Source organism: Hippoglossus hippoglossus, chromosome 5 (assembly GCF_009819705.1).
Source record: "Hippoglossus hippoglossus isolate fHipHip1 chromosome 5, fHipHip1.pri, whole genome shotgun sequence".
Classification (NCBI taxonomy): domain Eukaryota; kingdom Metazoa; phylum Chordata; class Actinopteri; order Pleuronectiformes; family Pleuronectidae; genus Hippoglossus; species Hippoglossus hippoglossus.
The window spans coordinates 1,620,393-1,635,027 of NC_047155.1; positions in this window are offsets into that span (position 1 = coordinate 1,620,393).

The following is a 14,635-nucleotide window of genomic DNA, read 5'->3' on the forward strand; positions in this document are numbered from 1 at the left end:
TGTGCTTTCGTTCAGGGAGCTGAACCTGGTGAAGGACCAGCAGCACAGTCTTCTCACGCTGCTCCGTGTTTTCCATCCAGCGTTACAGAAGCTCACGGCAGAGACGCTCGCTGTCTGTAAACCTTTGTTCATCTTTGACGGCCTGGATGAAAGCAGACCTTCTCTGGACTTCAACCACAGGGAGCTTGTGTCTGATGTCACACAGAGGTCATCAGTCAACGTGCTGCTGACAAACCTCATCCGGGGGAATCTGCTTCCCTCGGCTCTCGTCTGGATAACCTCCAGACCTGCGGCGGCCAATCAGATCCCTCCTACATGTGTCGACAGGGTCACAGAAGTACGAGGCTTCACTGACGCCCAGAAGGAGGAGTACTTCAGGAGGAGATTCAGTGATGAAGAGCTGTGCAGCAGAATCATCACACACATCAAGACGTCCAGGAGCCTCCACATCATGTGTCAAATCCCAGTCTTCTGCTGGATCAGTGCTACAGTTCTGGAGCACATGTTGACCACAGACCAGAGAGGAGAGCTGCCCAAGACCCTGACTGACCTGTACTCACACTTCCTGCTGGTTCAGACAAAGAGGAAGAACAACAAGTACGGTGAGGGACATGAGACGACTCCACAGCAGCTGACGGAGGCTGACAGGGACGTTCTCCTGAAGCTGGGGAGGCTGGCGCTTAAACATCTGGAGGAAGGAAACATCATGTTCTACCAAGAAGACCTGGAGCGATGTGGTCTTAATGTCACAGAGGCCTCGGTGTACTCAGGAGTTTGTACTGAGATCTTCAGAAGAGAGTGTGTGATCTTCCAGAAATCAGTCTACTGCTTTGTTCATCTGAGCGTTCAGGAGTTTCTGGCTGCAGTCTACATGTTCCACTGTTACACCAAGAGGAACACAGAAGAACTCAACAACTTCTTGGGAACATATGGGGACACAAGGAGAACCTCCTCCCTGGATGACCTCCTGAAGAGAACCATGGAGAAATCCCTCACCAGTACAAATGGTCATCTGGACCTGTTTGTTCGCTTCCTTCACGGCCTCAGTCTGGAGTCCAACCAGAGAGTCTTAGGAGGCCTGCTGGGTCGGACAGAGAACAATCCAAAGATCATCCAGAGAGTCTTCGGAGACCTGCTGTGTTGGACAGAGAACCATCCAGAGATCATCCAGAGAATCATCAACAACCTGAAGGAGATGGAGAGTGATGACATTTCTCCTGACAGAAGCATCAACATCTTTCACTGTCTGACTGAGATGAACGACCACTCAGTTCATCAGCAGATGCAACAGTTCCTGACGTCAGAGAACAAATCAAAGGAGAAACTCTCTGTCATCCACTGCTCAGGTCTGGCTTACATGCTGCAGATGTCAGAGGAGGTTCTGGATGAGTTGGACCTGGAGAAGTTCAACACATCAGACCAGGGTCGACTGAGACTGATCCCAGCTGTGAGGAACTGCAGGAAGGCTCTGTGAGTCCAGACATGATCAATAACATGTTCAATCAGTGGAGATGAGTCGTTCTTCAAATCCACTCAGTGTTAAATGGTTCTCATTGTTTGGGGCAGCATGGTGTTGCAGTGGTCAACACTGTTAGTGCAGCCTTTCTGTGAGGAGGAGGTTCTCCTGGTGTCTGCAGGGTTTTCTCTGGGTTCTCCAGCTTCCTCCACAAATCACAGACATGTAGATCGGAGTTAGGTGTGTGTGTGTGTGTGTGTGTGTGTGTGTGTGTGTGTGATAAAGTTATTATTATGTACATATACATTTTCATTGTTCTCATGTACATATGAGAACAACTAGATCAGATGTGGAGAGTGAAATCCAATGTGATCACTGTGCTGGAGTTTGAGGGTTCAGACATACGACCATGTGGGGTGCAAGGGAGATTATTGTATATACTGTATATATGTATATATATATATATATGAGCAAACAGCTAGCACCGAGTGAGGAGACGATCACTGAATCAGTGTTTTGGATGAGAATCACTGACGGTTCCTTTAAACTGAAGAAGCAGGAAATATAGTTTATTCTTCTTCTTGTCAAACTGAATTCCCACCCTGCGTTTGTACGCCACCACCAACCAGTGCAGTGTCCGTCCCTCCAGGTTCCTGACATGTGGACTTCACAATAATATGAGGTCACTGTAACCTTTGACCTTTGACCACTGAAATCTAATCAGTTTATCTTTGAGTCAAAATGTGAAGAAATCCCCTAAAGACAGACTTGAGATATCATGTTCAAGAGGCCATGAACATGTTCTGTGACCTTGACCTTTGACCACCTGAATCTAATGAGTTCCTCTGTTAGTCTGAATGAACGCTTGGACCAAATCTGAAAGGATTCTCTTGAGGAGTTTTTAACAAAAAGGGGATTTACCAGGGTGAGGGTCAAATGATCACGTTTTGTATGAATGTTGTGTTTTCTGATTTAATTCTCACAGATTTGATATTTTCTTTAATTACAGACTCGGTGTATGTCGACTCTCAGAGACTCACTGGGAAGTCGTGGCCTCAGCTCTGAAGTCAGACCCCTCACATCTGAGAGAACTGGATCTGAGTGACAACAAGCTGCAGGATTCAGGAGTGAAGCTGCTGTGTTCTGGACTGGAGAGTCCAAACTGTCAACTGGAGACTCTGAGGTCCTTAAATCCTTGTTCACTTTTCAGACTTTCTTTCTTATTGGGTCATTATTTATTTAAATTGTCTCAGTTCTGCTCTGCTCACTGTCCCTCAGTCATCTGTCCCTCACCCAGCCTGTCAGTCACGTCCACCTCATCAACTCCATTCACCTGCACTCACCTGCTCCTGATCACTAAGAAAGTGTCAGTCAATAACATGTGGACTAAGGCCGAGCACTCGTCCTCCTCAGGTTTTCAAAATAAGACACATTCTTATTGAAACACGTTGGACAGTTGATAAGTATAGAAACAAACAGGAAGTGACTGTCAGGAGCCATCCCTACTTTAAACAGTGTTTAATTACACAAACCTGCTCAGTGACCAACACACAGAGAAGAAGCTGATGAATGAAACAATGGTCCAACATGTCTGATCTGATATTTATCTTCAGGTCACAGACTGGACTGAGGTCAGCAGCATGTTGAGAGTCTGTGTTGACATGATGACGATCCACAACAACAGGAGGACACATTCAAATATTAATTTCTTTATCCAGGTTGAGTCTCTGCAGTCTGTCAGAGATCAGCTGTTCTTCTCTGGCTTCAGCTCTGAGGTCAAACCCCTCTCATCTGAGAGAACTGGATCTGAGTAGAAACAACCTGCAGGACTCAGGAGTGAAGGAGCTGTGTGGTTTTCTACAGAGTCCAACCTGTCGACTGGAGACTCTGGGGTCAGTTCACTGACTGACTTTTGTAGATCTCATATCTATAAAACAGCATTTATTTTAGTCCAACATGTCTGATTTCATATTTATCTTCCATGTTATGAGTCTGTGCTGACATGAATATGTGTCTGTTATTTTCACACATGAACTCAGTTTAATTTACAGTTAAGTTTTATTCTTTATCCAGGTTGAGTCTCTGCAGACTGTCAGAGATCAGCTGTTCTTCTCTGGCTTCAGCTCTGAGGTCAAACCCCTCTCATCTGAGAGAACTGGATCTGAGTAAAAACAACAACCTGCAGGACTCAGGAGTGAAGGAGCTGGGTGGATTTCTACAGAGTCCAACCTGTCGACTGGAGACTCTGAGGTCAGACATCATGTTTTAATGTTCAGTGTGTAGAATGTAGTGACATCTAGTGGTGAAGTGTCGTGTTGCAGCTGAATACCCCTCACCTCAATTATTTAAATATAAAGTATTTCAACATATAGTATTTAAATATAAAGTATTTATATGTAAAGTATTTAAATATACAGTATATAAATGGCTCATTCTAAAGTAAAGAAAACAACAATTGGTACAATTCAGATGAAACTAGTGAAAACATCTCTAGGATTCTTTTCTCTTCAGTTTCTAACAATGGATCCTTTCACCTGAATCTTCCACACTGGAGCTTGAAGGTCAAAGTGCAGAACATGTGTTCCTAACAGTGAACACTGATACTGAGCTGAGAGATGTTTGTAGAATGAGCTGAGGACCGAGTCAGGCTCAATGTGACTGAAGTTTTACTGACAGAGAAACAATCCAATGCTGGACAATGTGTACATGTAATGTTTCTGTGGAAGCTAACCAGGACTTGTCCCGGTGGTCCTGTGGACTGACCACATGACAGCGTGCTGCGTTGGTGTTCTGGGACTGGGCTCAGGGTCCAGAGTCCAAGTTGATTATATTTGATTCCTTTTATTTTTAGGACCAAGTTCTTCAGCCCTGTTTCTTCCACTTTGGGTTCATTTCCAACATGAAACCCTTCCTCTGGTTTCAGGACTTACACGGGGTCGTCCATGCCTTTATCTTTTCACCACTAGATCTCTGTCCCGCCCTGTACACACGTGTTCCTCAGGCTCCCTGCACCACTTTCAACTGGTCCAACTGCTGCTCAGATCATCGCCACTTCAAGAAAACATGATCATAGAACTGCTCGCCCTTTCACACATCAACTGTGGAACATGTTCTGACAAGTGGGTCGGAGATTTTCTGGAGCTGAAGCAGCAGCAGCAGATTGTCCGGGTCCGACTCGTTCACAGCAACAGGAACATGTGGGAACATTCAGACGAGGGGCGGAGCCAAAACACATATCTCCATGATAACCATGGTTACGTTAAGTTATGTTAAGTTACAGGTTCACTGTGAAGGAGTTAGTGACGTCTCCAGGTGTCGTACATGTGAACGTAGTCCACTTGTTCACGTGTACGACTCCTGAACATGTCCAGCAAGATATTTAGAGACATCTAGTGGTGAAGTTACATATTACAAACAACTGAACCCCGAGGACACGAGGACTTTCAAGCTGTTTTCAGTCATGAACTCTGTAAAATAGTGTCTGGACATTTTCTGGAGTTTGACTTTCACATATGAAGAACGGGTGGAGCAGCAGGAGGCCGGACATGACGTATAAATCCTGCTGTGGAAAGATCAGTGTTGTTGTTTACAGCTCATCCACACCGGCGTCGGCCCTCATCACCAAAAGATCTGGAATCTCCTCGTGTTTCCAAGTTGACGTCTTCGTCTTCTACGTGTACGGCTCCTCTTCTTCATCCTGAGATATTTGTGTTCTTCCAGTTTCACGTCCGTCACGTGCTTATGTCCTCAACACGTCCACTCGCTCTCTGTGAATCCTCTGGACATTCACCTGCTCTATTCTCACATGGACTCACTCAGAAACTTTATTAGGAGGCTGTAGGAGAAGTTCCAGAAAATGTCCAGAACAACTTGACTCAGACTTCAGGTCTGAAAACAGAGACAGTGATGTTTAGTCAAAGTCCTTTATTTTCACACATGAACTCAGTTTAATTTACAGTTAAGTTTTATTCTTTATCCAGGTTGATTCACTGCAGTCTGACAGAGATCAGCTGTTCTTCTCTGGCTTCAGCTCTGAGGTCAAACCCCTCTCATCTGAGAGAACTGGATCTGAGTAGAAACGATGACCTGCAGGACTCAGGAGTGAAGGAGCTGTGTGGTTTTCTACAGAGTCCAACCTGTCGACTGGAGACTCTGAGGTCAGTTCACTCACTGACTTTTGTAGATCTCATATCTATAAAACAGCATTTATACACAATTTATCTCATTTAATTATAATTTAACATAATTCCTCTTCATACATAACTTGAATCCATTCATTAATTAATCTGTGACATTTTAAATATTCAGCTGCTTGTTAAAACACTGAGTTTAGTTCTGGATTTCCTAAGTCAGGACTCGTTTGTAGTCCAACATGTCTGATTTCATATTTATCTTCCATGTTATGAGTCTGTGCTGACATGAATATGTGTCTGTTATTTTCACACATGAATTTACGGTTAAGTTTTATTCTTTATCCAGGTTGTGGGGCTGCAGACTGTCAGAGATCAGCTGTTCTTCTCTGGCTTCAGCTCTGAGGTCAAACCCCTCTCATCTGAGAGAACTGGATCTGAGTCTAAACGATCTGCAGGACTCAGGAGTGAAGGAGCTGCTTGATCTACAGCAGAGTCCAACCTGTCGACTGGAGACTCTGAGGTCAGTAGATGGTTGGAGTCAGTCCACGCTGCTTTCATCAGTATGTTACTAAACACAGTCAGTATCACAGATCCAGGGTCTGTGCTACCAAGCAGGATTTGTGGTTATCAGGTTAACTTCAGGTTTAGTTTTTTCAGTCCTACGAAGCTCATCCACTTCTTAACGAGGTAAATCACCATGGTAACTTCTGATGAACGGCTAACCTGCTCCAGGTTAAGTTGGAGATCAACCCGTATAAAAGCTCCGCCCACTGACCACAGTGACTCTCCACTGTTGTGTGGTGCACACTCTCCTTAAAGGGAAGGATAAGGGAAGTTTAAATCAACGTCTGGTTGGTTCAGTTGATCTCTAACTCACCCAGAACATCTCAATCTCTCCAGACTCATCCTGTCACCAAAACACCAAATGCACTCAGTCAGCTTCCTGAAGATAGGTCCATGTGTTTCTATTGAGGAGTGATGTCAGAGGTGTCCACCACAGTGTGTGTCCTCAGAGACAGTGAGACAGTGTGTGTCCTCAGGGACAGTGAGACAGTGTGTGTCCTCAGAGTCAGTGAGAAAGTGTATGTCCTCAGAGACAGTGAGACAGTGTGTGTCCTCAGAGTCAGTGAGAAAGTGTATGTCCTCAGAGACAGTGTGTCAGTGTGTGTCCTCAGTCAGTGTGTCCTCAGAGTCAGTGAGACAGTGTGTGTCCTCAGAGTCAGTGAGACAGTGTGTGTCCTCAGAGTCAGTGAGAAAGTGTATGTCCTCAGAGACAGTGAGTCAGTGTGTGTCAAACTAAAGCTCATTCTCGAGGCCACATCCTGGGATTCAAACGTTTCTCATCAAGAATCTTCTTCTCTTCCACTCGTCTTGTTAGTAAACAACAGATTCAGATCTCGTGGCCTCGAGTTATTTATCTCGTTCACACACGTTATTATGTAGCCACCTTTTGCTCTGATGACAGCTTTGCACACTCTTGGCATTCTTTCAACCAGCTTCATGAGGTCGTCACCTGGAATGGTTTTTAATTAACAGGTGAACCTTGTCAAGAGTTAATTTGTGGAATTTCTTGCTTTCTTCATGTGTTTGAGACCATCAGTTGTGTTGTGCAGAGGCAGGGTTGGTGCACAGTTCTATACAGTGAATAGGCCTATTCGACTACAGTTCTAATCCATATTATGGCAAGAACCACTCAACTAAGTAAAGAGAAACGACAGTCCATCATTACTTTAATACAGGAAGGTCAGTTAATCCGGAAAATTTCAAGAACTTTGAATGTATCCTCAAGTTCAGTCGCGAAAACCATCAAACGCTATGATGAAACTGGCTCTCATGAGGACCGCCCCAGGACAGGAAGACCAAGAGTTACCTCTGCTGCCGAGGATAAGTTCATTAGAGTTACCAGCCTCAAAAACCGCAAATTAACAGCACCTCAGATTAGAGGCAACATAAATGCTTCGCAGAGTTCAAGTAGCAGACACATCTCAACATCAGCTGTCCAGGGGAGACTGCGTGAATCAGGCCTTCATGGTCGAATTCCTGCAAAGAAGCCACAACTGAGGAAGAACAAAAAGAAGAAGAGACTTGCTTGGGCCAAGAAACACAAGGAATGGACATTAAACCAGTGGAAATCTGTACTTTGGTCTGATGAGTCCAGATTTGAGATGTTTGATGTCTTTGTAGGACACAGAAAAGGTGAGCGGATGGTCTCTACATGTGTGGTCCCCACCGTGAAGCATGGAGGAGGAGGTGTGATGGTGTGGGGGTGCTTTGCTGTTGGTGATTTATTCAAAATTCAAGGCATAATTAACCAGCATGGCTACCACAGCATTCTGCAGCGACATGCCATCCCATCTGGTTTGTGCTTAGTGGGACCAGCATTTGTATTTAAACAGGACAATGACCCCAAACACACCTCCAGGCTGTGTAAGGGCTATTTGACCAAGAAGGAGAGTGATGGAGTGCTGCGTCAGATGACCTGGCCTCCACAACCACCCGACCTGAACCCAAATGAGATGGTCTGGGATGAGTTGGACCGCAGAGTGAAGGCAAAGCAGCCAACAAGTGCTCAGAACCTCTGGGAAAAACTTCAAGACTGTTGGAAAACCATTCCAGGTGACGACCTCATGAAGCTGGTTGAAAGAAGGCCGAGAGTGTGCAAAGCTGTCATCGAAGCAAAAGGTGGCTACTTTGAAGAATCTAAAATATAAAACATATTCTGGTTTGTTGCGAATTTTTTTTGTTTACCACATAATTCCATGTGTTCCTTCATAGTTTGGATGTCTTCAATATCAATCTGCAATGTAGAAAAAAATTTAAATAAAGAAAAACCATTGAATGAGAAGGTGTGTCCAAACTTTTGACTGATACTGAACACATTAACACGATCCCAGATGTTTCACCAGCTGTTCTTCCTGCATTTAGCAGCTGTAGCTGAGTTTCTTTTATTCTGGATCATGTGTTTGTTCTCCTCTGATTTTTATTATAGAACAGTTTGATCCTCGTTGTGAAATATGAGGCTCTGCTGTCAGTCAAACTGTCCATGTCTGTGATTGGTCATACACAGTAAACCCCGCCCCTTTTATGTGCACTTGCTCACACAGTGAAACATGTCTTCACCTGTAACAGCAGTAAATCCACCTCTCAGGTGTCCACTCTGCACTTTGACATGCAGAGGAAACACACTTAGCTCTTAGCGTGTTCATTCCAACACGTGAACATGAAGCAGAGAGGAAGCTGCTCCACCTCTGAACAGGACTGAAGTCCCTGCTGCTCTTTCTACTGGATGTGCTGCATCACTGACTCACAGCTGATGAAGTGAGTCTCTGGAACACTGATGTCTTCTTCTCTCAACAGTTGGAGGGGGGGATCTTTGTGAAGCTGAGTGTGAAGAGGACAGTGTGTGTGGACGGAGGCTGAGCTGTGTCCTGAGGATCCAGAGGCTGAAGCAGCAGCAGCTTGTGTGTAGTCTCCAATCTACACAACCCCTAATCTGCATGTGTTTGTGAGATGAAGCCGGAGCACCTGGAGAAAACACGGGGAGAACATGCAGACTCCACACAGGAAGACCCCATCTGAACCGGATTCAAACCAGCAACCTTCTTGCCCCGATTGTGTTTATTCACATGAAGAATGTGTTTATTGAAATGACACAACACAAGCAGAATATATAAACCCTCTATAAAGAGTCACATACAGTGTATTTAAGTTTGTCTTTATTATTGTCCCCCTTTGTCCCTCAGTATGTCTCCATGTGTGTAGAACCACATTCTGTGTATATGTTTGTTTATGATCTTAAAGTTCCTGGATTCACGTCACAAATTGATTTAGTTCCACACAAAGTTAAACACATTGAAATCACTTTGAGTTTAAAATCAGAGTTTTGTCTTTGACACAAAAGATCAAAACTCTGGACTTAAAAATGGGACGTTTTCATTTCTGCATCAGCTGCAGAGCGGTGGTGGCTTTTCTACTTTTGACCCACAGGTGGCGCTGTAGTATAACAGCAGCACATCCCAGTCAAAGCCTTTATATTCAGTCTATGAGTCAAACACATGGATCATTTCCTCTGTGACAAACCAGATGTAACAAGAAGAAAAACATCTCAGAGAGAAAAGTCCTGTTTCTACTTGTCTCTGCTTTAATGCTCAATAAACATCCTTCCACCGACTTCACTGGAATCATGACTCTGCTTTTCTTTCCTCTTGCAAACAAACAGGTGGAAACATCTCGTCCTTGGTGCAGGTAAAAGAACAAAATCACCAGTTTGACATCATGGAAACAACCAGAAGAAAAGTGAATGAGACATTTACAGTATGAAGAAGAGTCGATGAAGAGCAGAGCATCTTTAAGTCTCTGAGGAAACTTTTTATGATATTTCATAGAAAACAGAAGGATTTTATACAAACGTCCTTGTGCTCCGCACTGCAATGCATTGCCTTGTGGTGTGTGCACCATAATTACTAATTAACTTTAAACCAATTGTAAACCAGGTTGTAATTTAAGAAATGAAATGCCAGTGTATTCAGATGCATGTATTCCTGTGTGTTGAAATCTGGCGATACTCTGAGTTCCCGTAGCAGGAGGGAAGGTTAAGGACTACACATAATACTCTGTTCCCAATATAGAGATGGATCAAAGGAGCCAAAGAATGGAAAGACTGGGTTTGTTGTCCCAGAATTAAATCTAAATATAAAGGAAAGAACAGCAGATCACAGTATATACAGTTGAGATGTTGGCAATAGCAATGGCATCACAGTGGACAGAGCAAAACCAGATTAATCAGCATTGGTATCAGTACAGTCATCCCACAGCAGAGCAGATACACTGTATGAAACACACCAGACACTATTCAGACGACATCACACACAAACAGAAGTCCGGTTCATGTGGATCCCAGCTCACTGAGCATCGAGGGCAATGAAATGGACAAAACACTGTTTAAAACAGGAGAGAGTCATAGAGGAAGCTTTCAGTGAGGCCCAAGCTAAAGCAGGAATTAGAAGCAACATCATGACTGACTGGAAAAACCATGAGGGAGGAAAAGGATCATCGATATGAAACAAAACAAAAAGTGGGATGAATGAAAACAATGATTAAAACAGCAGAGAGCAAACAGTCATATCAAGGTGAAGATGAGGACTCACAGGATTAAACACAACAATCATTTAACATCATCCATCAGTGTGAATGTGGCTCAGGGGAAGAAAGTGTGGAGCATCAGGAATATAAAGAGAAAGAGAAAAGCTACAGAAGCAGCTGAGGAAATGTTGAACCTAAAGAATCTGTTCAGTATTGAGGAAGCGAAATACAAAGTTTGAGTTTTTAAAAGAAACTGGATCAATGAGGAGGATTTAAGTTGAAGGGTTTTTTATTTGTCTTCATGTATTTCCGCAGACCAAACACTCCAGCACAGTAGGGGGCGCTAATGCACCTTGAACCTCAGGTGCCACCCTCCATGACAGCAGAAGAAGATCCCGGAGCAGTGGTCCCACACACCTGCAGCACGTGACGCTCATCACTCAGCTGATTGGAGGAACTCAGGGGGAGGAGCTGCTACACGTCACTACAGCAAACAGCGTTTTAACAGAGACTTTCATTTGAACCAGTTTCACACATGAAGCGAACTGAACGTGTTTCACACTGACTCACAGATTCCTTCCTGTTCAGAGTCATTTCCTCTGAGTCGGTCACTTAGCTCTTCCTGTTAGCGTTAGCATTGATGTGTTGACTCCATTGGTCCAGAGTGTTGTTGCTTTGTCAGCTCATTAACGCAGCTGCTCTAATTCTTCATATCATTATTAATAACCACACTAACGGCTTCATTGTGTTTGTGTTCAGCAGCGAGCTGCTAAATACAGTGTGGGGCTGAACCAGTCAAACAAACACGTGTTTCACTGCTCTGAACGGCTCTTTCACATCTTTGTTTACATGGATTAGTCTCATTTCGTCACATTACAGGAACCATGTCATGTGAAATATTAGTATTATATTTATAATGTAATGTTGCAGAGTATTTTTGTGTTAGACAATCACACAACAAACCAGTGGTTGTGAAGAGAGTTTCTGTTTGTGCTTATACAGGCCAGGTTTTAATGGAGCCCTGATCTTTGGATGGGAAGCTTCTGAATGGATGAAACCACGCTGAACCTCCAGCAACACACTTCACAATATCCACCTTTTCCTGCCAAGGCGGTAGGAAGTAACCCTCCATATATTCCCCATTCACACAGCACATGCCCCTGTTGCTTTCTGGTTCTGACTTTGACCAGACTGATGGACCTAACGGACGTTTGGACATTATTCCAGTGCTGGGAAAGCATTAACTCTAAACATGTGTGTGTGTGTGTGTGAGCTCATGGAGTCTTGAAATGCTGAAATAGTTTGTGACTTTGACGTTATTGTGGAATCAGAATATTCACAAGTGCACTTAAGAAATAAGATAAAAGAAAGAGTTTGAATTGATGTTCAACTGTGGACATTCGGGTGAAATGTGATAATGTGATGACCAAATGTTAAATATCTTATGGAACTCTCTGAGTCTGATTATCAGGAGAAGACGTTTAAAAGAACAAGTCTGGTGATATTTTCTATTTTTCTTCTCGATGATATAAAAATATTGTGTGTCCATCCACAGCCTGACACATCTCATGTGTTTGTGCCATAGAGCTCCATCCGCCGCTGGAAATAGTCCCCGTCAAATGCGCTGTTTCCTCCTGTGAGCGGCTGTTTCAGGAAGCTCCACTCCACAGGTCAACGTGCTGAGTTTCACGTTATAGCCTGAAACTGATCTTCCCATTCTAGAGTAAAGCAGCTCTTCATACAATTTAGACAAGTGAAAACATCACTGATTATTTTATATTTAATTTCTAACAATAGATCAATTCACCTGAATCTTACACACTGGAGCTTTAAATGGTCTGTGAGCAACTCTCTTATCTACTGTAAAGAGAGAGAGGAGGAGCCTGAGAACAGGGAAGTGTCAGACTCCATTTTCACCTGGATGAGCAGAAGGAAGAAAAGTGAGCAGGTGAGTGTGAACACAACTTTCTGAAAGTTTTACTGTCACACTCTCACACCTGCTGTTAACATCCGTCTGCTGATCACACCACTCTAAGTTGGTCAGTTCACACCTGGTGACAGACGTAGTTTCATGTGATCGGATCCCCAGAGACAGATGTGAACAGCAGGTCTGGAACAAAGAGCCTTCAAAGGACTAATTCACAGAGTTAACTCACAGTTTCACTTTTTATCTTCATCACATCTGTTCATCAAGTGTTTAATAACAGAACGTGTTACAGTCACCTGAGTGTGTGTGTGTGTGTGTGTGTGTGTGTGTGTGTGTGTGTGTGTGTGTGTGTGTGTGTGTGTGTCCTTGCTTGGTATTTTTGGGTGTGTTTCTTGAACAGACTGGTTTGTCCTGATTCCTGTGAGCTCACAGTGTTTTTCCTCTCAGACTGAAGATGAGTGGTTATGAGGAGGAAGAGGAGGACAGAGCAGAGTCTCCAGGGTCCAGCTGTGTGTCTCTGAAGAGTGACCGGTCCATGGAACCTCCTCCAACCTTCAGTAATGAACCTGAACCCTCACACACAGAGTAAGAGACCTGCTACAAACATGTGAACCTCCAAACTGAATCCTCAGAGAATGAACCAGTGAATGATGTGTTCTGAATAAAAACATGTTTGTGTTTGCAGAGGTCAGGACCACAGACTGAGAGCAGAGTCTCCAGGGTCCAGCTGTGTGTCTCTGAAGAGTGACGGGTCCATGGATCTTCCTCTAGACTTCAGTAATGAACCTGGACCCTCACACACAGAGTAAGAGACTGTTTCTACTGTCACCTGCTCTGAAGAGGATTTAGTTTCCTCTAGTGTGGCCCCTGCATTAGGACACAGCTTCATTGAAGTTGGTGACTAATCTCTCAGAATCACTCAAAGAGCTCAGACCTCCACCAAGAACCAACACGCTCCTTATGAAACCACTTTGAGATTCACTAGAGACTCATTTTGATTTGGATCTGCACCAAATTCCACACACTAGTAAACATCAGTCCTCTGAACATGTCTGTGACAGAGGAACCCCCCCCCCCCCCGATCTGGTTCACAGACCACAACCTTCCACCAAGTTTACTGGTAATCTGTCGTTTTTTATAATCCCACTAACGAACCAACCAACACACAAACATACTGGGTGAAAACAAAACCTCCTTGACAGAAGTAATGACAACCTGTGACTGGGACATGTGAGTTATCAGGAAATGTCTTCACAGGGAGAGGAAGAGGAGTCATGTTTCTGAGGAGGAGCAGTCGTCCTGCTGTGCTTCGTGTCAGGACGTCCTGAAGGATCCAGTCTCCACCAGCTGTGGACACTGGTTCTGCAGACAGTGCATCACCTCATACTGGGACCAGTCTGGTTCTTCAGGAGACTCCTCCTGTCCCCAGTGTGGACAAAGATCCAGAACAGGAGCTGGAGCTCAGACAGCCGGTCAGAGCAGCACTGTACATGTGTCTGCTGATGTCTTCACTTCTGACAACAGCACATGTGGTTTTATTTTGTTCCTTCATACAGCATCAACATTTAACATCGTTATAAAAGCACAAAGTTAAAAAGCTTTTATTTTCTGTAGTTTTTCTGTATCTGATGAAAACAATCAGCAGATTCTCAGATTCTCTGTCTCTGACATTGTTTCTTGTCTTTCAGCAGATCGTGGTCTGCAGGAGGTTTTAGATGAACATAAGCTCAGTGTGAGGAGGAGATGTGAACATGTGACTGAAGGAACTGATGAAACAGGAAGTAGAACCCTCCTCAACAGGATCTACACTGAGCTCTACATCACAGAGGGACAGAGTGAAGAGGTTAATACTCGACATGAGGTGAGGCAGCTTGAGACGGCTTCCAAGATGAAGAGCCTCCACGACACTCCCATCAAGTGCCACGACATCTTTAAAGCCTCAACTGACCAGCAGAGCAGCATCAGAGTCGTCCTGACCAACGGCGTCGCTGGCGTTGGAAAAACCTTCTCGGTGCAGAAGTTCACTCTGGACTGGGC